Consider the following 25,552-nt stretch of genomic DNA (forward strand, 5'->3'; position numbering starts at 1 on the left):
ACCGCTCCATTCCCAACAGGCCATGACCTGATGTGATGGAAATTGCATTTACTTACAGAAGCTGCATTTCCATCATTGCACATCTGGCTGCACAGCCAGGATCTGTACTGTCCATACAGCTGACAAGGTGGTCGAGAGGTTAAAACGGTGGCGTGCTCATGCATTTTGCTTTGCATGTGTGGGTTCGGATCCCAATTTTGTCGTTAGTTTATGAAGTGTCTGGCACATTGTTGTGGGGGAGCTTTTGTGTAAAGTTGGCCTGGAAACATGTTCTGGTCAATATCTCGCTGGTGATTCCAGAATTGTTTATACTTTATTAAAATTGAGACAGACAATCGGAATTCTTCACCAAAATTGGACTGGAATGAAGATCAAATAGGGATCACGAAAAGGAGCAAGATTTTTCCCTCCCTCCTTCCTTCCATCTTCGCTTTCTCTGGATTTACTGCAAATGAAATACTAATGGGAAAAGCAAAAGGCGAGGGAGCAGAAGCAGAACATTATCCTTTGGCAAGAAATTTATTTTCAAATCTTCTTGATAGCTTAAGTGAGTGAGCAATGCTTTGGCAGATGGAGTTTAAAATGTGGGGTCATCTAGGACCTACGAAAGATAGATCAGAGTGTTTTTTATAAGGGGTGAGATGTTAGAAACTGGAGAAGCAGAGACCCGAGTGCTGAATCACTAAAAGCTAGTGGACTGGTAGAAAATAATGTGAAAGGCTAATGGAATCTGAAGATTGGAACTCATGTTGTAGTTATATAAAGCTCTGTGCTCGTGAAGTAAATGTCCAAGCCTGGATTGTGGGGAATCTGTGGAGAATTATTTGTTTTTTATTCATTCTTGGGTGTGAGTATCGCTGGCAAGGCTGGCATTTATTGCCCATCCCTAATTGCCCTTGAGAATGTGGTGGGGAGCTGCCTTCTTGAACTGCTGCAGTCAATGTGGTGTAGGAACACCCACAGTGCTATTGTGGAGGGAGTTCCAGGATTTTGACCCAGCAACAGTGAAGAAATGGTGATATAGTTCCAAGTCATGATGGTGAGTGACTTGGAGGTGAACCTGCAGGTGGTGGTGTTCCCATGCATCTGCTGCCCTTGTCCTTCGAGGTGGTAGTGATCACGGGTTTGGATGGTGCTGTCGAACGTTACTTAGCGAGTTACTGCAGTGCATCTTGTAGGTGGTACACACTGCTGCCACTGTGCTCTGGTGGTGGAGGGAGTGAATGTTTAAAGTGGTGGGTGAGGTACCGATGAAGAGGACTGCTTTGTCCTGGGTGGTATTGAGCTCTTTATGTGTTGTTGGAGCTGCAGCTATCCAGAAAAGTGGAGAGTATTCCATCACACTCCTGACTTGTGCCTTGTAGATAATGGACAGGCTTTGGCATGTCAGGAGGTGAGATACTTGCTGCAGAATTCCCAATTTCTGACCTACGCTAAAAGCTGCAGCATAGATGTGACTGGTCCAGTTTAGTTTCTGGTCAATGGTAACCCCCAAGATGTTGTTGGTGAGGGATTCAGTGATGATAATGCTGCTGAGCATTAATAGGTAGATGGTTTGATTCTCTCTCATTGGAGATGTTCACTGCGTGGCACTTTTGTGGCAACCAAGTCGCTTATCACTTATCAGCTCAAGCCTGAATGTTGTTCAGGTCGCGCTGCTTGCGGACATGGACTGCTTCAGTATCTGAGGAGTTGTGAATCATCACCTAACATTCCCACTTCTGACTTAAGTTGAGGGGAAACTCATTAATAAAACAGCTGAGGATGGTTGAGCCTAGGACACTACCCTGAGAAACTCCTGAGGCAATGTCCTGGATTGAGATGATCGGCCTCCACCAACCATAATCATCTTGCTTTGTGCTAGGTATGACTCCAACAAGTGGACAATTTTCCCCTGATTCCCATTGATTTCAATTGTGCTAGGGATCCTTGATGCCACACTCACTCAAGGGTAATTACTCTCACCTCTCCTCTGGAATTCCACTCTTTTGTCTCTATTTGGAACAAGCTGCAATGAGATCACAAGAACAGAAATAGTAGCAGCAGGAGGCCATTTGACCCCTCGAGCCTTCTCCGGCATTCAATAGGATCATGGCTGATCTGATCATGGCATCAACCAAACTTTCTTGCCTGCCCCCCATAACCCTTGACTTCCTTGTAGATAAAAATCCAAAGATGAACGACTGTCTGAGAGAAGAAATTCCTCCTCATTTCCTTCTTAAATGGAAAATCCCTAATTCTGAAACTGTGTCCCCTAGTTCTAGATTCCACCACGAGGGGAAACATCCTCTCAGCATCTACCCTGTCAAGACCCTTCAGAATCTTATATGTCTCAATACGATCACCTCTCATGTTTCTAAACTCCAATCAGTATAGGTCCAACCTGCTCAATCCTCCTCACAAGACAACCCCTTCATCACAGGAATAAATCCAGTGAAACTTCTATGAACTTTTTTTAAAATTTCCAACATATACTTTATTCGTTAAATAAACTATAAAAAGATACATTACAAAACAGTTCAAAAACAGCACCAAGTCAACAATACAAAGATTGCAAAGGAGATCAGTTTCCTTCAGTACAGGAGTGAATTGCCTCACAACCCTTCCATTTCATTTTACCTGCCATGTACTTTTTGCAGCAAACAAATATTTTCTGGAATAAAAACAAGAAATACTGGAACCACTCAGCAAGTCTGGCAGCATCTGTGGAAAGAGAAGCAGAGTTAACGTTTCGGGTCACTGACCCTACTTCAAAACTGACAAATATTAAAAATGTCACAGGTTATAAGCAAGTGAGGTGGGGGTGGGGAAAGAGATAACAAAGGAGAAGGTGCAGGTTGGACAAGGCCACATCGCTGACCAAAAGGTCAGCAATATAAAAGGTTGTAAAAAATGTAAAAAATCAAAAAAGAAGAAAAAAGAAAAAACAACGAAAAATGAAAGTAAAATGGGGGGCTGTCATGTTCTGAAATTATTGAACTCAATGTTCAGTCCGGCAGGTTGTAGTGTGCCTAATCGATAGATGAGATGCTGTTCCTCGAGCTTGCGTTGATGTTCACTGGAACACTGCAGCAATCCCAGGACAGAGATGTGAGCATGAGAGCAGGAGGGAGTGTTGAAATGGCAAGAAACCGGAAGCTCAGGGTCCTGCTTGCAGACCGAGCGGAGGTGTTCCGCAAAACGGTCACCCAGTCTGCGCTTGGTCTCCCCAATATAGAGGAGACCACATTGTGAGCAGCGAATACAGTATACTACATCGAAAGAAGTACAAGTAAATCGCTGCTTCACCTGAAAGGAGTATTTGGGGCCTGGGATAGTGAGGAGAGAGGAGGTAAATGGGCAGGTATTACACCTCCTGCGATTGCAGGGGAAGGTGCCATGGGATGGGGACGAGGTGGTGGGGGTAATGGAGGAGTGGACCAGGTTGTCGCGGAGGGAATGATCCCTTCGGAATGCTGACAGGGGAAGGGAGGGGAAGATGCGACTGGTAGTGGCATCACGCTGGAGGTGGCGAAAATGGCAGAGGATGATCCTTTGGATATGGAGGCTGATGGGGTGGAAAGTGAGGACAAGGGGAACCCTGTCACGGTTCTGGGAGGGAGGGGAAGGGTTGAGGGCAGAAGTACGGGAAATGGGTCGGACACGGTTGAGGGCCCTGTCAGCAACAGTGGGGGGGATTCCTCGGTTGAGGAAAAAGGAGGTCATACCAGAAGCACCGTCATGGAAGGTAGCATCATCAGAGCAGATGCGTCGAAGACGGAGAAACTGGGAGAATGGAATGGAGTCCTTACAGGAGGTAGGGTGTGAAGAAGTGTAGTCGAGGTAGCTGTGGGAGCCGGTGGGCTTATAATGGATATTGGGAGACAACCTATCCCCAGAGATGGAGACAGAGAAGTCGAGGAAGGGAAGGGAAGTGTCAGAGCTGGACCACGTATGGGTGAGAGAAGAGTGGAAATTGGAAGTAAAGTTGATAAAGTTTTCCAGTTCGGGGCGGGAGCAGGAAATGGCACCGATACAGTCATCAATGTACCGGAAAAAGAGTTGGGGGAGGGGGCCTGAGTAGGGCTGGAACAAAGAATGCTCGACATATCCCACAAAGAGACAGGCATAACTAGGACCCATGCGGGTACCCATAGCGACACCTTTTACTTGAAGGAAGTGCGTGGAGTTGAAGGAGAAGTTGTTCAATGTGAGAATAAGTTCAGCCAGGCAGAGGAGGGTGGTGGTGGATGGGGACTGGTTGGGCCTCTGTTCCAGGAAGAAGCGGAGAGCCCTCAAGCCATCCTGGCGGGGGATGGAGGTGCAGCGCGATTGGACGTCCATAGTGAAGAGGAGGCGGTTGGGACCAGGAAACTGGAAATTGTCAAAATAACGTAAGGCGTCAGAAGAGTCACGGATGTAGTTGGGAAGAGACTGGACCAGCGGAGAAAAGATAGAGTCAAGATAGGAAGAAATAAGTTCAGTGGGGCAGGAGCAGGCTGACACAATGGGTCTGCCGGGACGTACCCGTTTGTGGATTGTGGGAAGGAGGTAGAAGCGGGCTGTCCGGGGTTGCGGGACTATGAGGTTGGAAGCTGTAGAGGGAAGATCTCCAGAGGAGATGAGGTCAGTGACAGTCCTTTGGACGGTGGCTTGATGTTCGGTGATGGGGTCATGGTCCAGAGGGAGGTAGGAAGATGTGTCTGTGAGTTGGCACTGAGCCTCTGCAAGGAAGAGGTCGGTACGCCATACAACAACAGCACCACCCTTGCCTGCAGCTTTGATGACCATGTCGGGGTTAGACCTGAGAGAACGGAGTGCCTCAAGATCAGAGGGGGACAGGTTAGAGTGAGTGAGGGGGGCAAAGAAATTGAGATGACAAATGTCTAGCCGACAGTTTTCAATGAAGAGATCAAGAGCGGGTAAGTGGCCAGCGGGGGGAGGGGGGGGGGTCCAAGTAGAGGGAGAATGCTGGAGGTGGGAGAATGGGTCTGCTGGTCGGGAGGAGGACTCCTGGTCAAAGAAGTGAGCCTGGAGGCGGAGAAATATTTTCTGGATACAGCCCGAGGGGATTTCCATGGATCCAGTCCCTCACTTCACCTTGTGGGGGTACCTTACACAGTGGTCTTCCCCAGTGAGCCTTTGCAGTGGCTGCCCCAAGCTGTAGTGCGTCCCTCAGCATGTAGTCTTGGACCTTGGAATGTGCCAGTCAGCAACATTCGGTCATGGACAACTCTTTGCGCTGGAAGACCAGCAAGTTTCGGGCAGACCAAAGGGCGTCTTTCACCGAATTGATAGTCCTCCAGCTGCAGTTGATGTTTATCTCGGTGTGCATCCCTGAGAGCAGCCTGCAGAGCACAGACTCCTGTTTTACACAGCTGCTTGGGATGAACCGCAATAAAAACCACTGCATCTTTTTCTACACCTGCTTTGCAAAGACAGACAGGGCAGTCCTCTCTCCTCTGTCTTGTTTGTTTGCAGTATTGAACCCTTTGCTGAGTCGATTAGGAAGGATGCAAGCATAAGGGGGGGGTTACAATCCGAGGCAGTGGAGTCCCTCAGGTTAAAACTTCCCTGTACCTGGATGACGTCGCCGTCTTTTGCTCGGATCCGCTGTCCGTTCGCAGACTGATCAGCATCTGCGACCAGTTCGAACTCGCCTCGGTAGCCAAAGTTAACCACGGCAAGTGCGAGTCCATGTTCTTTGGGAACTGGGCTGACCGATCCTTTGTCCCCTTCACCGTCAGGTCAGACTACCTGAAGTTGCTGTGGATATGGTTTGGAAGGGCTGGGACGTGCACCAAAACCTGGAAGGAGCGAGTAGCCAGGATACACCATAAGCTGCGCATGTGGGAGCAACGATCTCTCTCCATTGTGGGGAAGAACCTGTTTATCAGGTGTGAGGCGCTCACATTGCTTTACGTGGTGCAGGTCTGGCCCATACGCCACTCCTGCGCTGTGGCGATCACCCGAGCCATTTTTCGCTTCATATGAGGTTCCAAAATGGACCAGGTCTGGAGGGACACGATGTTCAAACCCCTGGATAAGGGCGGGAAAAATGTACCCAACGTCGCCCTCATCCTGATGACTACCTTCGTGTGCGGCTGCATCAAGCTGTGCTCAGATCCCCAGTACACAATCTCCAAGTGTCACTACGTGCTGAGGTTCTATCTGTCCCCAGCGTTGTGAAGGATGGGCCTGGTGACATTGCCGCGGAATGCTCCATCCAGTTGGACCATGCCGTACCACCTATCCTTCGTGGGAAAGTTTCTGTGGAAAAACATCTTTGACCACCAATCCTTCAGGTAGTGGTCTGCACGGAATGTCCTCAAGGCCCTACAGGAAAAGGAGATGGTGGATCCAGTCGGATGGTTCCCCGAGCAAACTGCCAAAGTCATTTGGCGGAATGCCTCATCACCAGAACTTTCACACAAGGACCAAGATGAAACTTGGCTGGTGGTGAGAAGAGCCCACCCCATCAGATCCTTCCTGCACGCCCGAAGTCTCGCCCCCTCCGCACAATGCCCTCGAGGTGGCTGTGGTGGGGAAGAGACAGTTGCCCACCTCTTTCTCAGAATTGCCTCCAATGCAAGTATATCCCTCCTTAAATAAGGAGACCAAAACTGTACGCAGTACTCCAGGTGTGGTTTCACCAACACCCTGTACATTTGTCGCAAGACTTCTCTCCTTTTATACTCCATTCCCCTTGTAATAAAGGGTAACATTCCATTTGCCTTCCTAATTATTTGCTCTACCTGCATGCTAACTTTTTGTGATTCATGTACGAAGACACCAGATCCTTCTATACCTCAGCATTCTGTAGTCTCTCGCAATTTAAATAATATTTAATTCATCTGTTCTTACTACCAAAGTGAATAACCTCACATTTTCCCACATTATACTCCAGCTTCCAAATGTTTGCCTGGATCCGAGAGGCCCTGGCGGAATCTAAACTGAGCATCGATGAGCAGATTATTGCTAAATGCGTGGTGATTGATATCACTGTTGATGACATCTTCCATCACTTTGCTGATGATTGATAGTAGACTGATGGGGCGGTAATTGGTCAGATTGGATTTGTCCTGCTTTTTTTTTATGGACAGGGCACACCTGGGCAATTTTCCACATTGTCGAGTAGCTGTTTGTGTTGTAGCTCAAAAAAAAATTATCTGAATAAATTATCGGCTGGAAGCACGTTTGTCATCGGGTTGAATAATTCCTGTGTGAGGAATGTTCCAGCATCATAAACCAGGGGAACGTGCTGACTGAGCTGTGTCTTCATCTCTTCTGGGCAGTCGGACAGTTCACCCTTCATTCTGCTCTGATTCACTTTCCCAAAGCGGATCTACAGATTCTCACATCTGGAGACTGGGTTTTCTTGTTAGGTTCCTTTTGATTTTTCTTGCTCCTGAATGATAATATCTGCCAACCTTGGATCAACCTTGCGTTGTGTCCCAGTCTTGGTTAAGAGCGACACATAACGGCACCAACACCCTGAAACAAACAACACAGTCACACTTTCCTTCAGTGAGATTAATGTTGAGGCGGTTTCCATGTCGAATGCAATTGTGAACAAATTTCTCACAAAGAAATTGTGGGTGATTCGAGCATTTGCACTGAATCTCTGTGCAAGGAGGGACAGTTTCAAACAGCCATTCTGAAATCACTTCCTTCACAAAGACAAAGACTGTGCTGTCTTAACGTGTCACTCAACTTCACAAACAAATTTGAACTCGAAATTCAGGAGAAGACAGAGTGGTGAATGATTGATAGTGTAATCTTTGGATGAGAAAAGATACTTAACATACAAAATCCAACATTTGAGCTGGCGTGTAAGATTGCTCTTTCCATGGAGATGTTCACTGGAACACTGGAACAGGCCCAAGACAGAAATGTTGACATGCAAGCAGGGGGGAGTGTTGAAACGGCAAGGAAACAGAAGCTCGGGGTCATGCTTTCGGACTGAGCAGAGGTGTTCGACATAATCTGCGTTTGGTCTCCCCAATTTGGAGGAGACTGCAATGTGAGCAGCGAATACAGTACACTAAATTGAAAGAAGTACAAGTAAATCGCTGCTTCACCTGAAAGGAGTGTTTAGGCTTTAAATAATGAGCAGAGAGGAGGGAAAAGGGCAGGTATTATATCTCCTGCGATTGCATGAGAAGGTGCCTTGGGAAGGGGACGCGGTGTCAGGGATAATGGAGGAGTGGACCAAGGTGTCGTGGAGGGAACGATCCCTTCGGAATGCTGACAGGGGAGGGGAAGATGAGGTAGGTGGTGGCATCACGCTGGAGGTGTTGGAAATGGTGGAATATGATCCTTTGGATGTGGAGGCAGGTGGGGTGGAAAGTGAGGACAAGGGGAACCCTGTCGCAGTTCTGGGAGGGAGGGGAAGGGGGAAGGCAGAGGTTGAGGGTCCTGTCAACTACACTGGGATGTGGGCAAGGGGGGAGGGTTGAAATCTGGTGATGTTGTTGAATTTAATTTCAAACACTCCTTGAACTCTCTGCCGATGAAGACTGAAAAAGGGAAGAACAACCACACAACAAGGGTCTCAAATCCAAGACCCTGAGATTAAAAGTCTCATGCTCTACCAACTGAGCTAACAAGGCCTGATACAGTACTTCTACTCTGATACAGTAAATCCACTTACAGAAGCCCCAAAGTGTGATATATTCCTCTCACTCATCAATAATAAAACTGAAATCTTTTTACCTTCCAAATGCTGACATCTATTTTGTCAGTATTTATTTCTCTCTCCTTTTTATTTAGTTCATGCATTTCTTCAGAATTTTTTTTTCATTTATATCTGAGGGAAGAAATGAACAGATCTGGCAGCTCAAATCTGGGCATCCATGAGGCACTGTGGGCCATCAGCAGCAGCAGAATTGTATTTAAACACAATATGTTACCTCATGGCCTGGCATATCCCTCACTCTACCATTACCATCAAGCCAAGGGAGCAATAGTGGTTCAATGAAGTGTGCAGGAGGGCATGTCAGGAGCAGCACCAAGCAGACCTAAAAATGAGGTGTCAACCTGGTGAAGCGACAACACAGAATTACTTGCATGTCATATAGCGGAAGCAGCATGCAATAGACAGCGCTAAGCAATCTCACAATTAACAGATCAGATCAAAGCTCTGCAGTCCTGTCACATCCAGTCCTGAATGGTGGTGGATAATTAAACAATTAACAGGAGTCACAGAGAGTCATGGAGTCACACAGCATAGAACCAGGCCCTTCGGCCCACCGCGTCCATGCTGACCATAATGCCTATCTATACTAATCCGACCTGCCTGCATTAATTCCATATCCCTCCATGCCTTGCTCATTCAAGTACCTGTGCAGATGCCTCTTAAATGTGACTACTGTTCCTGCCTCCACCAGGCAGCTCATTCCAGATACCCACTATTCTTTCTGTGAAAAATTTACCCCTTTGACCCCCTTTAAACCTCCTCCCTCTTAGCTTACATCTATGCCCTCTAGTTTTAGTCACCCCTACCATGGGAAACAGACTCTGGCTATCTACACTATCTATGCCTCTCATAAAGTGTGACGTAGGAGTGAAGAACGAGTGGCCAAGAGGAGGGAAGTGACATGGCCTAGAGCTAATGACTGGAGTGGGGGTTGGGGGGCTGGGAGCGAGTGGCAGGAGAGCTGGGTGACGCGAGTGGGGAACAATCATCCAGGGGAGCAGCGAGGTGGAGAGCGAGCAGTTGAGGAGAAGAAGCGTCAAGGCCGAGGCGGGGAGCTCCAACCTCAAAGTCTCCCATTCAGCCGCTTCCTTCAGCTGAGTGAGAGGCTGGATACCCGATGACGCTTTAGCGTGCATGTGCGAAGATGGACCATGGGCGGATATGCGATGATGTTGGTGCTGAGCCATGACATCATCCTGTGCATGTGCCACTTAATCCTGGCAAGATGTAGCTGTGCCTATGTGCAGCTTGGCGCTCTCCGATGATGTCAGCGGGACGCTCCGTTGACAGGAATCACATTGTGTCAGCAGTGCCGACATCCCATGAAAGAATAAAAAAGAGATTTACCACAATGGTAGCAGGGTGAGGGATTTCAGTTATGTGGAGAGATTGGAGAAGCTGGGGTTGTTCTCCTTGCAGCAGAGAAAATTCAGAAAAGATTTGACACATTTGTTCAAAATCATGGAGGTTTTCAATACTTTAAATAAGGAGAAACTGTTTCCAGTGGTAAAAGGGTCAGTAAGCAGAGGACACAGATATCTGGTGATTGGCAAAAGAACCAGAGGTGACATGAAGAACCATTTTTACACAGTAATGTGTTGTGATAAAGAAAGAAAAGACTTGCATTTATATAGCAACTTTCCTGACCACTGGATATATCAAAGCACTTTGTGGACAATGAAATACTTTTGAAGTGTAATCACTGTTGTAATGTCAGAAATGCAGCAGCTAATACCCACAAACAGCAATGTGATAATGACCAACTGAAACTTTTTCCCCGGGTGGAGCAAAGCGTTACAAGGGGTCATAAATTTAAGGTGAAGGGTGGGAGATATAAGGGGGATGTCAGGGGAAGGTTCTTTACCCAGAGAGTGGTCGAGGCATGGAATGCCTTGCCCGGGGAAGTTGTTGAGTCAGAAACTTTAGGGACTTTCAAAAGGCTTTTGGATAGGTATATGGATAAAGGAGAATGATGGGGTATAGATTAAATTGTCCTTGACAGAGGACAAAGGATCGGCACAACATTGTGGGCCGAAGGGCCTGTTCTGTGCTGTATGTTCTATGTTCTATGATCTGATTGAGGGACAAATATTGATCACAACACCAGGGAGAATTGCTCTTCAGTTGTTTGAAATTGCAGCATGGGATCTTTTACATTCACCCAAACATGCAGACCAGGTCTTGGTTTAACATCACACCTGAAAGGCAGCACTTTCAACACCCTCAGTGCTGTACTGGAGTGTCAGCTGTGAAATCTGAACCCAGAAGCTTGTGATTTCGAGGTGAGTGTGACCAACTGAGCCACAGCTTTTACCTGAGTCTCAATCCTTCTACCAACAGTTTCTCTCTATCGGGTCTGTCACGACCCCTCATGATTGTGAACACCTCTATCAAATCTCCTCTCTAAGGAGAACAACCTCAGCTTCTCCAATCTATCCACATAACTGAAATGCTAACCACATGTTGCAGAAAGGAATTTTTCCTCATGTTCCTTCTGGTTTTGTGAGTCACTTTAAATCTGTAACCTTCGGTTATTGACCGTTCAGCAGTTAGAAACAGTTCCTCAGTATTTACTCCACCTCAAACCTTCAAGGAAACTCTGTAAAGTAACTGAAAATCAAGTTGTTAGAAGTGGGATTTAAACACATGCCTCCAGTGAAAGCTGCAACCTGAACAGAGAAGCTGAAACCGCTCAATCACCTCAACTGTTCAGACCTTTTTGACCTCGTCATCACTCCTGTACTTTGAAAGGTTCACTCAGTTCAGGAACTTGTTCAATGTGACTGGAATGCTCAGTGATTGGGATATTAACTCCCCCTGGTTTTCCTGAGCTTGTTCTCGGTGTATGGGGATGTTTGTCCTGGGCCGTGGAATCTTGCATCCCTGTAATGGACATTAACCCACTGATTGAATCTGTATTCACTGCTTTCCGCTGGTGCTGGGTAATTGCAGAGCGTGGGGCTGGAATGTTGCTGCTTGTCCCGGCCTCACTCACTCTGGGAAAGAGTGAATAATTGATGCGTCTGTTTCTGTATCTGAAATGTGACTTCGATCTGCTGTTATTAACCGAGGCAGCACTGCAGAAGGATACGTTAATAATCTCTCATTAATCAACTGCAAACAGTCAGAATGTGTAACTTTGAGCAGCGCTTTCTGCACCGTCAGGGCTGGAAAATTGAGGCAGGGAGAGACACTGTCAGTATCTGAGTGTGTACAGCACTGTACAGAGAAAGAGCCAATATACCGGGGCTGAGACACAGTGCATCTTTTCACATTTAATCACAATAATATCCACAGTCAGGAGCTGAAAATGATGAAAAACCGAATAGCAAGAGCAAAAATAAGAAAACTAAGTAATTCTAGATTAGCTTATGAGTTTTCTCTGTGTTCCCTGGTAGTCTACTGTTTTATATTCAATGCTCTCTCCACTGTGGCCAGGGAATGATTTCTTCTCAAGGGCTGAATATTAACAAAACTTCTTGGAATTTAAAATCTTTCAAAATTAATTCCATGGAGCGAATGGGGAAAAGTCAAATAACTGCACCAATTATAGGAGAGCTGGTTGGTGATGACGTGGATGTGTCTGCAGTGTGCAGGACCAGACTGTTTCTATAGATTCACAATGAATGTTCCACCCTTTATTTATAACAGTAAAACTGATCGTGGACAATGGCTATTCTGGTTGCAGCAACCTGAAGATTTAACTCATTGACACCCTGCTTTCGGGGAATCTGGAAAGAACGACACACAGCTCTGTCAGTTAGTGTGCTTGTTTGTTAACCCACAATTTGTTGGTTCAAGCACTTAAAAGGATGAGGCTTTATTAACTTAAACTCTTCTACATCTGCTGTATTACTCTTGCTGTTGATTCTTCAAAGATAAGATTAATCAAGACTTTCTTTGTGAAATCTATGCTGACTGTGCTTTATTATATTTTCATTTTCATATGGATTTTCTACTTTTGGGGATTATTGTCTTTTTTATTGATTTTATTTTTATTTATTGCACTTATTGCCCATCCCTAATTCCCTCGAGAAGTTGGTGGTGAGCTGCCTTCTTGAACCACTACAGTCGATGTGTTGCTGTTAGGAAGGGAGTTCCAGGATTTTGACCCAGCCACAGTGAAGGAATGGTGATATAGTTTCAATTCCAGGATGGTATGTGGCAAAGAGGGGAAATTGCAGGTGGTGGTGTTCACATGCATCTGCTGCCCTTGTCCTTCTAGGTGATAGAAGTCACGGTTTGGAAGGTGCTGTGTAAGGAGGCTTGCTGCGTTGCTGCAGTGCATCTTGTGGATGGTGCACGCTGTGTGTTGGTGATAGAGAGAGTGAATATAGTGAATGAGGCGCCAATCAAGTGGGCTGCTTTGTCCTGGATGATGTTGAGCTTCTTAAGTGTTGTTGGAGCTGCACCTATCCAGGCAATGGAGAGTTTTGCATCACACTCCTGACTTGTGCCTTGTAGATAGGGGACAGGCTTTGGGGAGTCAGGAGGTGAGTTACTTGCCGCAGGATTCCTAGTGTCTGACCTGCTCTTGTAGCCATGATATTTATATGGCTACTGCAATTCATTTTCTGGTCAATGGTAACCCCCAGGATGTTGATCGTGGGGGATTCAGCAATCGTAATGCTGTTGAATGTCAAGGGGAGAGGGTTAGATTCTCTCTTGTTTCAGAAGGTCATTGCCTGGGACTTGCGTGACTCGAATGTGAAATATCCTTCTTGTCGGGTATTGTATTGTACTGCACAGAGACAACATTTGGAAAGTCCTTCATTGGCTGTAAAAGTCTTTACAAAGTCCTGTGGTCGTGAAATGCATGTGTTGCTTTTTCCATTGTTATCAATGTCATTTTGATCAAAAGATAGGTTTCGTGAGCACAAAGTTTAAATCAATGTTGATTCAAATAATGTAAAAGCATCTATATTCTTGCACTTTACTTAATAATCACCATCTTCCTTTCCTTGCAGAGTACAATGTTTTTGACCCTGAAATTGATTCCACAATCTCAGTCCCTCAGACAATTTCAGCCCAGTTCTGATGAAAGATCACAGATCTGAAACGTTAACTCTGTTTCTCTCTCCACAGATGCTGTCAGACCTGCTGAGTATTTCCAGCATTTTCAAGAGTCTCGATTTAATGAATAGGAAACTTGTTTCAGATCAGATTGGGAGACAGTGTGAAACCACTCCATCGTACTCATGTCTGAGATTCTGAGGACAGTTGGCTGTTAGTGGAAGACATCATTAATTAAATGTACCTAGCAACAGCTCAGACCAATTATTATTTTACAAGGTGGTGTGATGGCCATCCAGGGGTTAAAAGTAGGGATTTTGTCAGGTTTCAGTGTGCAAGAACACGAGAAGACCTCAGGGGTAAAGGCTCAGATCATCGACCAAGTTCTCCACCTGATGAGGGATCTAGACTGGACAAAGAGGACCGTGACACTCTGAGACCAAGCTCGACCAGTCCACACACCTGCTAGACCTGTAAATTTATATTCCCCAAGTTTGTTCAAGATAATTTTAATTTCAATTCTTAAGCACTATTTTACTCTCAATAAAAGTTCTGGACTTATTAATCAAGTATCCTGTTGCTTTAATTGGTTAAAGTCAGCCCAAAGAGATTGTCCACAATAGACTTTCCAGAACTGAAAGATAAGTCTGCAAGGATTGCTAATTTTACAGCCCTGTTTAAAAAGAGAGATAAACCCAGGAACTACAGACCAGTTCGTCTAATGTCAGTGGTGGGGAAACCTTTAGAGACAATTATCCAGGAGAAAATTAACTGGCACTTGGTAGAACAAAGTCTCACTTCCCTGTGGGTGTCTTGAGAGAGAAGAAGGCTTAGGGAGTAAACCTGGACAGTAAATCCGGAGTGGAGTCCCATACCTGTTACTTATCAGGTAGTTTTCCAGCAACTCCTACAGCAGAGCTGGTACCAAACAGTGCTGTTTTTTTCCTTTCCTTTGGACAATACTAGCAATGCTGAGAGGGGGTCCTGATGCTCAGTGTCTCCATACTATTTGCCCAGGCCTGTGCCCTGGAGAGGACACTCCAGCTTCGTGGTTAAACATTAGCAAAACATGGGAAGAAACAGTTACCGAGTATAAGCTCTCACTTAATTGGTGTAGAGTATGAGCACCAGGGGTTACTTTTGACAGTGGGAGAGATCATCGCGTCTCATTGGAGAACTACCACCTACTCCAAGCTGTGCAGCCCCCAGTCAGTTAGGTGCTGTCCTGCCACGATCTACTTGCTTCAATGGGTGCTTGCAGCTTAGAGAGATATCTCTCAACTGGCGGATTGATAATCTATGCACCAGGCAAGACAAACTCAGCAAAGAAGACACCAGTGCTTCGCATCACAAGCTGGAATGTAAGGACCATGTGTCCTGGCCTTACTGACAACCTTCTGCAGGTTGATGACACACACCAGACAGCTGTGATTGACAAGGAACTCACAAGGCTCAATGTGGACATTGCTGTGCAGCAAGAAACTAGACTCATTCAAAGTGGATCCCTCAAAGAGAAACACTACACCTTCTTCAGGCAGGGGAAAGCCCAAGAGGCAACTCGTGAGCATGGAGTGGGTCTCACAGTAAAAAACACGCTACTTGCAATGAGTGAACCCCCCACAGTTGGCTCAGAGAGACTTCTTACCCTTCACTTGTCAACAAGCGCGGGCCCAGTTAATCTCATGTGCATCTATGTCCCGACACTCACCTCCACCCCAGATGTCAAGGATCAATTCTATGAGACACTTGACACTGCCATCAGTAGAATTCCCAGCACCGAGGGACTGTATCTTCTCGGGGATTTCAACGCAAGCTTGGGTACTGACTACAGCTTGGCCAATGAGCATAGGGCACAAGGGGATTAGCAAGATGAACAAAAATGGACAGAGGTTTCTGGAGCTATGCTGTCACCATGGACTCTGTGTGACGAACAGCTACTTCCAGGTCAAGCTGTGCCACAAGGTGTCCTGGAGACGTCCGAGATCATGCCACTGGCACCAGCTAGACCTTATCAGCACCAGACGTACCACCCTCAGCAGTATCCTCATCACACGCAGCTATCACAGCGCTGACTGTGACACTGACCACTCCCTGGTGTGTAACAAGGTCAGGCTTCAGCCAAGGAATCTTCATCCATCCAAGAAGAAAGGTCGTTCTCGGATCAACACTAGCCGAACCACTGACCCAGAAAGGACCCAGGAGTTCCTCAACATCCTCGATCAGGCTCTTTCAGAAAACACCCAAGGCCTCAGTGCAGTGTCAAAGTGGAATCATCTGCACGCCACCATCTATAACTCTGCACTCACTGTGTATGGGAAAAGAGATGGGAGGAATGCTGACTGGTTTGAGGCTTATTGGACTGAAATGGAGTCAGTTACTGCAACTAAGAAGAGAGCCCTCATGAACTACAAACAAGTCCGCAGCAAACAAACTCTAGATGCTCTCAGAGCTGCCAGACACAAGTCTCTGCAGACTGCTCAGCACTGCACCAATCAATACTGGTTAAAACTCTGCAACAGCATCCAATCTGCCGCTGAATCTGGGGGCTGCTAGAGGGACATATGAAGGAATTCAACACACCAAGGTTCCTTAGACAGCACCTTCCATACCCGCAACCTCTACCAACTATAAGGACAAGGGCAGCAAATTCATGGGAATACCACCACCTGCAAGTTCCCCTCCAAGCCACACACTATCGTGACTTGGAACTATATCGCCTTTCCTTCACTGTTGCTGGGTCAAAATCCTGGAACTCCCTTCCTAACAGCACTGTGCGTGTACCTACCTCACACAGACTGCAGCGGTTCAAGAAGGCAGCTCACCATCACATTCTCAAGGGAAATGAGGGATGGGCAATAAATGCTGGCTTAGCCAGTGATGACCACATCACATGAATGAATAAAAAAAAAATTATGAAAGCAACGGGCCCAGCAGTAACTAAATCAGCACCTTTGAAGACAAAGACAGGGACGATCATCACTGAACCTAACAAGCAGATGGAAAGGTGAGTGGAGCATTACCTTGAACTCTACATAACGGAGAACATTGTCATTGAAGTAGCTCTCAGCACCATTCCAGACTTCCCTGTCGTGGAGGAGTTGGACAGTGACCCCACTATAGGAGAGCTCAACAAGGCCATTGACCGTCTTGCCAGTGGTAAATCCCTGGGAAATGATGGTACTCCACCTGGAATCATCAAAAGTGGAAAAGCAGCTCTGCTGCAGCATCTCCATGAACTTCTGTGTCTCTGTTGGAAGGGGAGATCTGCGCCTCTAAACATGCGTGATGCAAACATTGTCACCTTGTACAACAATAAGGGGGAATCGCAGTGACTGCAGCAATTACCGAGGCATCTGCTTGCTAAGTATTGTGGGGAAGGTCTTTGCTCACATTGCTCTGACCAGATTGCAGACCCTGACATCACACATCTATCCTGAGTCTCAGTGCAGCTTCAGAGCTGGTAGATCGACAGTCGACATGATTTTCACACTTCGGCAGTTACAGGAGAAGTACTGTGAACAGTACAGACCACTCTACATTGTCTTTATAGACATCACCAAGGCCTTCGATCTTGTTAGCAGAGACAGACTCTTCAAACTGCTATGGAAACTAGGCTGCCCTCCTGAACTCTTGGGCGTCATCTCTTCTTTCCACGAGAACATGCACAGTTCCGTCAGTTACAATGGAGCAACATCAGACACTTTCACGATCAGCAGTGGGGTAAAACAGGGCTGTGTCCTGGTGCAAACTCTCTTCAGAACGTAGGAGGAGGCAGTTTCACCTGTCGAGCCTGATCTGTCATTCAATTACATCCTTGCTGATCATCTACCTCAACACCACTTTCCCGCGCTCTCCCCATATCCCTTGATGTCATGAGTATCAAGATTTCTATCAATTTCTGTCCTGAACATGCTCAATGATTGAACTTTCACAAACCCCTGAGGTAGAGAATTCCAAAGATTCACCACCCTCTGAGTGAAGAAATTCCACCCTATCTCAGTTTTAAATGGCCTTTTAAATGAAACTTTAAGGAATACAAGCCCAGTTTCCTCATAAGACAATCCCACCATCCCAGGGATTAGTCTGGTGACCCTCCGTTGCAATCCCTCTGTGGCAAGTATATCCTTCCTTAGATAAGGAAACCAAAACTGTACACAATACTCCAGCACAATCTCACCAAGGCTCTATACAATCGCAGCAAGACATCTTTATTCCTGTACTCATGACCCCTCGTGTTAAGGCCAACATACCATTTGCCTTCCTAATTGATTGCTGCACCTGCATGCGAGCTTTTAGTGTCTCATGAACAAGGACACCCAGGTCCCTTTGGACATCAACACTTCCCAACCTCTCACCATTTAAGAAATATTCTGTCTTTCTGTTTATTCTACCAAAGTGGATAACGTCACACTTATTCACATTATATTCCATCTGTCATTTCATTCACTTATCCTGTCCAAGTCCCCTGGAAGCCTCCTTGTAACCTCCTCACAGCTCACATCCTTTACAATTGGCATATTCTTCTCCATGCTGCTATTTTAAACTTTCAGTGTCTCAGATGGGGTTGTCCACCTGCATACCAGAGCTGATGACAAGCTGTTCATCTTGGCAAGACTGCGCACCAAGACCAAAATGAGTCAGTTCTTGGTCTGTGAGTTGCTCTTTGCTGATGACGCTGTGCTGACATCCCATAATTAAGTTCATTAACAGCAGCTTGTATATCGGTTCTCCCTGGCCTGCAAGGAGTTTGGACTGACGATCAGCATCAGGAAGATCAAAGTTATGGGCCAGGACTAGAGACTCCACCTTCCATCAACATCGACAGGCTCACTTTGGAGGTTGTCAACAGCTTCACATACCTTGGATCAACAATCACCAGCAATCTGTCCCTTGATACTGAAATCAGCACCAGGATTGTCAATGCTGCAGCTGTCATGTCAAAGTTGAGAAGACGAGTGTGAACCGACAGCAAACTGATCGAAAATACAAAACTCCGCGTGTAACAGGCTTGTGTTCTCAGCACCCTCCTTTAGAATAGAGAAGCATCAACAACTTATACAAGCCAAGAAAAGCAGCTGGACAGCTTCCACCTCCACTGTCTCAGATGGATATTGGGCATCTCCTGGCAGGACAGAGTGCCGAATGCAGAAGTACACCAGCGTGCAGGGATCCGCAGCATGTTTGCCCTCTTGAGTCAGCGGTGACTCTGTTGACTGAGTCATGTGTGCTGAATGGATGACGGTCGCTTTGCCAAAGACACGCTCTATGGTGAGCTTGCTATCAGCACGAGACCAACAGGTCACCCACATCTGTGATACAAGGACATCTGCAAAGCGAGATCTCAAGCTGACTGGGATTGGAGTCAATGCATGGGAAGTCCTTCCTGCTGACTGGAATTCCTGGAGAAAGGCATTCAGGAAGACCATGGTAAAAGCAGAGGACAAAAGAAATGACCAGATGGTGGGAAAGAGAGCTCAGAGGAAGGAAAAATTATCAGTCGACCTCGGGCCAATGATATTCATCTGTACCAGCTGCGGAAGGGATTGTCACTCACGAGTCATCCTCTACAGCCACAACAAACGATGTTTCACACAGAAGTGACGTACACCCCGGGTGTAGCCCATCGTCTTCCGAGACAGACGGTTGCCTATTACAATTACAACTACAGCAACAACTACAAGAGCGAGTCAGAGGCTGGGAACACTGCCGTGACGAACTCAGCTCTTGACTCGCCAAAGCCTGCCCACTATCTACAAGGCCTTCCTCTGATTTCAATTGCACACACATTTGTGATCTGGCTCTGTAGTTTAGTTGGTTAAAGCACCTGTCTAGAAAACAGGAGATCCTGGGTTCAACTCCCAGCAGAGCCTCATTTCACAGTTGCAAAATGCTTGAAAAGTTTCATTATCAACACTGACATCTGTGTCTTGTGAACTTTAATTCAAAATACTTGATGAATTTCAATCACATAAAAAAACAGCCTTTGTGAAGGATATGAGTTTGGAATGGCTGTTTCTCCTTGCACAGAATTTCAGTGCTAATACATCAAAGTTAACTTCTTTGGCATAAATTTGATCACAGTTCCATTCAACCTGGAAAACAGCTTGATATTAATCTCACTGAAGGAGAGTGTTTGTGTCATTATGTGTTGCTTTTAACCGAGACTGGGACATGACGCAAGTGGGAGGGTTTATCTGAGGTTTGGAATATTTGTCAGTCAGGAACAAGAAAAATCAAAGGAACCAAATAAGAAAACCTAAGTCTCATGTGGTTCCCGAGAAACGGTGAGAAGATATTAAACTTTGTTGTATTTAATACAACTGTGTGAACTTTGATCTTTGCGGCATAATGTAAACAGTATTTGAAGGGTCTCAGTAAAAATGTTCAGTGTTGATGAGAGTGGGGTCTGGGTGAGCAGCTGCTTCATGTGACAGGGTCAGGACTGGATGCAGGAAGTTCTCTGACAGTCTCTCTCTGATGAGTTGAGTTGATTTTCAACTGGCAGCTGTTGCTGTGTTGATAATTCAAGTTCCCTCCACCGATTTTTTTGGACAGACAGTGCAGTATGAGGATGTAAAGGGTTAATGCTGAAAACAGTGGGATTAACCCCTCCCACAATCAGAGTGATGATGTAACAGTCACATGAGATGAGGTTTGGGAGGAGAGAGCAGCACCAAGCATGCTAGTTTCGGAGGCTTGATGAGTGTGTATATAGTATTGTGTAAATTAGAAAAGAGCTCTTAGTTCTTTCAGCAGGAAATGTGTCCAGAAAATATCACGAAACTCACAATTTCATTATTCAGGAGTTGGAACACAGGGATATTAACTCCAAGTGACAGTAGTGGTTTCATTTAACAAAAGAAAAGGAGAGAATAATATTGCTCATTGATTGAAATCCCCCAGTGAGGAGACAGTTAAACAGGTGATCTGTTGGGGCATCCTTCGATCCAAGGTTTCGGCAGCATTTAATCTCCCTTTTTGGTGAAATTCTCTGTTTTTTGCATCTTTTTTAAATCCAGCTTTGATGGACCAGTGAAAAAACTGAAAAAAGTGAACAGATCCATCCTTTCTTTTCTTCCTTCTTCCCATCAGTTTCTATTTTCTGTCCCAATTTAATCTGCTGTTTTATCCATTCCAATCATAATTCAACATTCCAACCTAATCTATTTGTTATTCCACAGTGTCTCTCCATGTGTTTTATTCTGTTGTATTCTCTCACAGTCTGTTTGATGATCAATTTTACATCTCACTCTCTGTTCTGGTGAAGATCAGAAGCAGTGTTATCTGTTTGCAACACCCGACAAGTCGGCCTGAGGCTGTGTCTCATCGATAATGTGGAGTTAGGAACATAGGAACATAGGAGCAGGAGTCGACCATTCAGCACATCGAGCCTGCCCCACCATTCAATATGATCATGGCTGATCATCCACTTCAATGCCCTTTTCCCCACACTTTCCTCATATTCCCTTATGTCATTTGTATTTAGAAATCTGTCAATCTCTGCTTTAAACATACTCAATGACTGAGCTTCCACAGCCCTCTGGGGTACAGAATTCCAAAGATTCGCAACCCTCTGAGTAACAACATTTCTCCTCAAAACTGTCCGAAGTGGCATGCCCCTTATTTTGAAATTGCGTCCCCTGGTTCTCGACTCCCCAACCAGGGAAACATCTTAGCTGCATCTACCCTGACTGTCCTTTAAATATTTTGTAGGTTTCAATGAGATCACCTCTCATTCTTCAAAACTCCAGAGAATACAGCCCCAGTTTCCCCAATCTCTCTTCATAGGACAGTCCCACCATCCCAGGAACAAGTCTGATGAACCTTCTTTGCACTCTATCTATGGCAATAATATCCTTCCTAAGGCAAGGGGACCAAAATTGCACACAGTACTCCAAGTGCAGTCTAACCAAGGTTCCATACAATTGAAGCAAGAATTCACTACTCCTGTACTCAAATCCTCTTGTGATAAAGGCTAACATACTATTAGCCTTCCTAATTGCTTGCTGCACCTGAATGTTAGCTGTCAGTGACTTATTGCCATGGATACCAGGTCATCCTTATACTCTATACCTCAGTTAATAAAGGAAAGGATTCCATTTACCTGCTGAACCAGCTTATTGACCTGCACTGCTACTTCAGGGATCTGTGGACATTCACTCCAACGTCCCTCACTTCCTCTACACCGTTCAGTGTTCTCCCATTAATTGTGTATTCCTTTGCCTTTTTTGACGCCTGCTCTCGCTGTTCCCTGCTCTCCGAGTGAACTCTTGCTCCCTCTCTCTCCTGGGCTCTTTATGCTCCACTCTGCTCTCACTGTTTCCCGCTCTCTTAATGTATCAATATTTATTTGCCTTGTGTTTAATTTAAAATATGGATTAGCTGTATTTTACAGTTGTAGGTTTTATTTGGTAGTCCTGTACAAGTTGTGGATTGGTATTCAATATTAAGCTCTGTGAAAACGATTGTGAATGAAAATATAACTTTCAATCTTATACATGGGCTGGTCTGCAAGCTCCAAGTCCTTCATTTTGTTGTAATGGAATTGATACTGTATCTTTCAGTCTTAATCTCTGTGGGATTTTTGAACTGGTATGTAATGCATAACTTGGTCTAACGTTCTGATGTACATTATTGGGATTCATAGGATCATAGGAAATAGGGGCATTAGGCCATTCAGCCCATCGATCTGCTCCAACATTCAAACAGATCGTGACTGATCATCTACCTCTCCGCCATTTTTCTCTGCCATCTCCATATCGCTTGATCTTGTTAGTATTTAGAAATCTATCGATTTCTGTCTTGAATATGTTCAATGATTGATCTTCCACAGCCCTCTGGGATAAAGAATTCCACAGATTTTGCACCCTCTGAGTAAAGAAATTCCTGCTCATCTCAGTCTGCCCTTATTCTGAGACTGTGTCCCCTTGTTCTGGACTCACTAGACAGAGGAAACATCCTATCCATATCTACCCTGTTACACCCTGTAAGAACTTTGTCTGTTTCAATGAGATCACCTCTCATTCTTCAAAACTCTAGAGAATTTAGGCCCAGTTTCTGCAGTCTCTCATCATCAGACAATCCCACCATCCGAGGGGATGAGACCGGTGAATCTCTGTTGCACTCCCTCTGTGACAAGTCTATCCTTCCTTCGATAAGGAAACCAAAATTGTACAGAATACTCCAGGTGCGGTCTCATCTAGACTTCATACATCTTTACTCATGTACTCAAATACGCTTTCAATGAAGCCAACATACCATTTGCCTTCCGAATTGCTTGCTGCACCTGCATAGTAGCTTTTCGTGTCTCATGAACAAGGACACCCAGGTGCCTTTGGACATCGACACTTCTCAACCTCTCACCATTTAAGAAATACTCTGTCTTTCTGTTTATTTGACCAAAGTGGAGAACTTCACACTTATTCACATTATATTCCATCTGCCATGTTCTTGCCCATTCATTTAACCTGTCCAAATCCCCTTGAAGCCTCCTTGCATTCATTCTGTACCTTTCTATTCTGTAAATTTTGTCTGTTCTATTTCAGATTTTATATTTAAAATGTGACCATGGTGACAGAGTTTATTTAGATCTGATAGTGAGTTTGTTTTTGGACTGTGATTGATATATCAACCTGTCAGCTGTACTGAATTGGAGTGAAATAGAAACAACTTCTGTCTCTCCTGCTGTTGTTTGACTGTTGGATTGAAAATGTGTCTCTTGACTTTGGGATCAGTGTCTGTCTGACTACTTCTTTTGTTTGTTCCAGTGGAACTGATGAGCTGGCAGTATCTCTGTGCCTTGGGAGTGATCCTGTACCGACTGTGTGTTGGAACGAGATCACTGCACTTTTCCTTGTGTCCAAGAATCACCACATCTATTCAGGTTCCGTCATGTATTTTCCTGCAGGAATGAAAGAACTGGTGAGGTAGAAGATACAAAAGCGATCAATGTAATCGTCCCAATAATAATCATTGTGAACAATCACAAAATGAAAACCAAGAACACAAACGGTGTCAGTGTCTGCCTCCACTGCAGTACTGCAGTATTCAGCTTCTGTTTACCAGGTGTTTGCAGTGGTTTTACAACAAGTTTGTGACATTCAGAAACAACACAAGCCCTGCACTGCTCAATGACTGGGACTGTCCGAAAGAGCAGTGACCTTTACACAGTCACATTTCTATTTCAACGGAAAACAAGCAGCCACTATTTAAAATGTGCCTTTCACACTTCTCACCTGGTGTCTGCAATAAATGCTCTTTGTCTAACTGTCCACATCGTTAGTTTGCGGCTATTTTCCCCCCACTGTTCACAATCCAACAAACAGTGAGAGACTGGAACTAAAGCAGGAAAATTCCCTCTCCTTTGGGTGGTGAAATTGTCAGTGATTTTCAATAGTGATTTCTTCCCATTGTGTCTCCCTGAGCCTATACAGACACTGTCCGAGAATGAACTCTCCCTTCCCCGTGTCCCAGGCTCACTCCATGTTCCGGGAGCAGCTCCTGCTCCACAGTGTCTGTTACAAACACTCCCCGACTCCCCCTCAACTTCCCACCACTCAATGCTAATCTCTGAGCACATCTGCGGACACGCTCCCAAAGCAGTGGCTGCTGGAAGTAGATGCTGTTTGTTCCCTTCCCCCGGGCCCGGGAAGTCTCCATTAGCAGCTGATTTAAAGCATCTTCCCCTGATTGAGTGAATGGCCTCACAGACTGGGTTGGGGAAAGGCTGCGCATGCGCTCCACTCCTTATTGTGACGTCCCACTGGGGCGGGGCTACATCGCGCGTGCGCAGATCTCTGCAGCAATTCAGCATTCAAACATCAATGGGAACTTTCCCCATTTCACCCTCATCAAAGTCCCAAAGAAAGTGAAGAGGGGCTTGGACTGGAGGGAGGGAGGGGCGGGGTAGGGGGAACCTAGAACCCAGAAAGCTGCCCACTTGCCCCATTTAGATGCTCAATTTGCGGTCATTCCCTGCAGGGGGTTTGTTATTATTGAGCCCCTCCTGGTAAAACAATCCGATAGAAAGAGGGGAGAAAGGAGGGAGCCGGTGTGTTTGCTGGGACCTTGCAGAATTCATTTCAGCTGCAAAAGTCCCGGGTTATATTAACCCGAGTGAAACACGCTGTCAGTGAGAGGAAAACCGAACGGCCCTTTTCATCTTTTCATTGGAAACAAAGTAGAGCCGGAAGTGCGGCGAGCAGAGCAGACACACAAGCTCAATGACAGGAGAGCTCGGCCGTCCCTGAGTTTCAGCTCCCGGCTCTTAAATTTCCTCATCCACACTGCCTTTACTGTGGATGTTCAGGGGTTCCTTGTCGGATCTGAGGACTGTATCCATTAAACATTCTGAGTCAGGAGATCCACACACTCTCTGTTATCAAGATTTATGGGCAGGAATGTTTCAAAACTTTGTCTATTAAATCATTGTATTATTCACAGAACTAATGAGGCAATCGGTTCATTATTCAGGCCTTGAACTTGGTTTGGGTCGACCGAAAACTGAAAGCTTCAGCACCTTTCCACTTCTTCACTAATATAACTGATTTTTTTGATGAAGTAACAGAAAAGGTTGATGAAGGGAAAGCAATGGATGTTGTCTATATGGATTTTAAGAAAGCGTTTGACAGACTACCACATAAAAGGCTGGGTAACAAAACTGAGGCTCCTGGAATAGGAGGGTCAGTATCTGCTTGGATTAAAAAATGGATGAAATATCAAGAAAGGCGAGTTGTGGTATTTGGCTGTTTTTCAGAATGGAAGATGGTGAACAGTGATGTCCACAAGGGTCAGTGTCAGGACCACCATATATAGAAATGACTTGAATATTGGAATCACAGAATCACAGAATTGTTACTACAC

The 25,552-nt window shown here is 45.6% G+C and overlaps 1 non-coding gene across 1 annotated transcript; it reads left to right on the forward strand.

Moving 5' to 3' along the window:
* The first annotated feature begins 19,486 nt into the window (after positions 1 to 19,486).
* On the forward strand, positions 19,487 to 19,560 carry trnas-aga (transfer RNA serine (anticodon AGA)). Its single transcript has one exon. It is a non-coding gene; the product is annotated as a tRNA-Ser (tRNA).
* The last annotated feature ends 5,992 nt before the right edge of the window (positions 19,561 to 25,552 follow it).

This window comes from Heterodontus francisci, unplaced genomic scaffold (assembly GCF_036365525.1).
Source record: "Heterodontus francisci isolate sHetFra1 unplaced genomic scaffold, sHetFra1.hap1 HAP1_SCAFFOLD_59, whole genome shotgun sequence".
In the NCBI taxonomy this organism is placed as follows: domain Eukaryota; kingdom Metazoa; phylum Chordata; class Chondrichthyes; order Heterodontiformes; family Heterodontidae; genus Heterodontus; species Heterodontus francisci.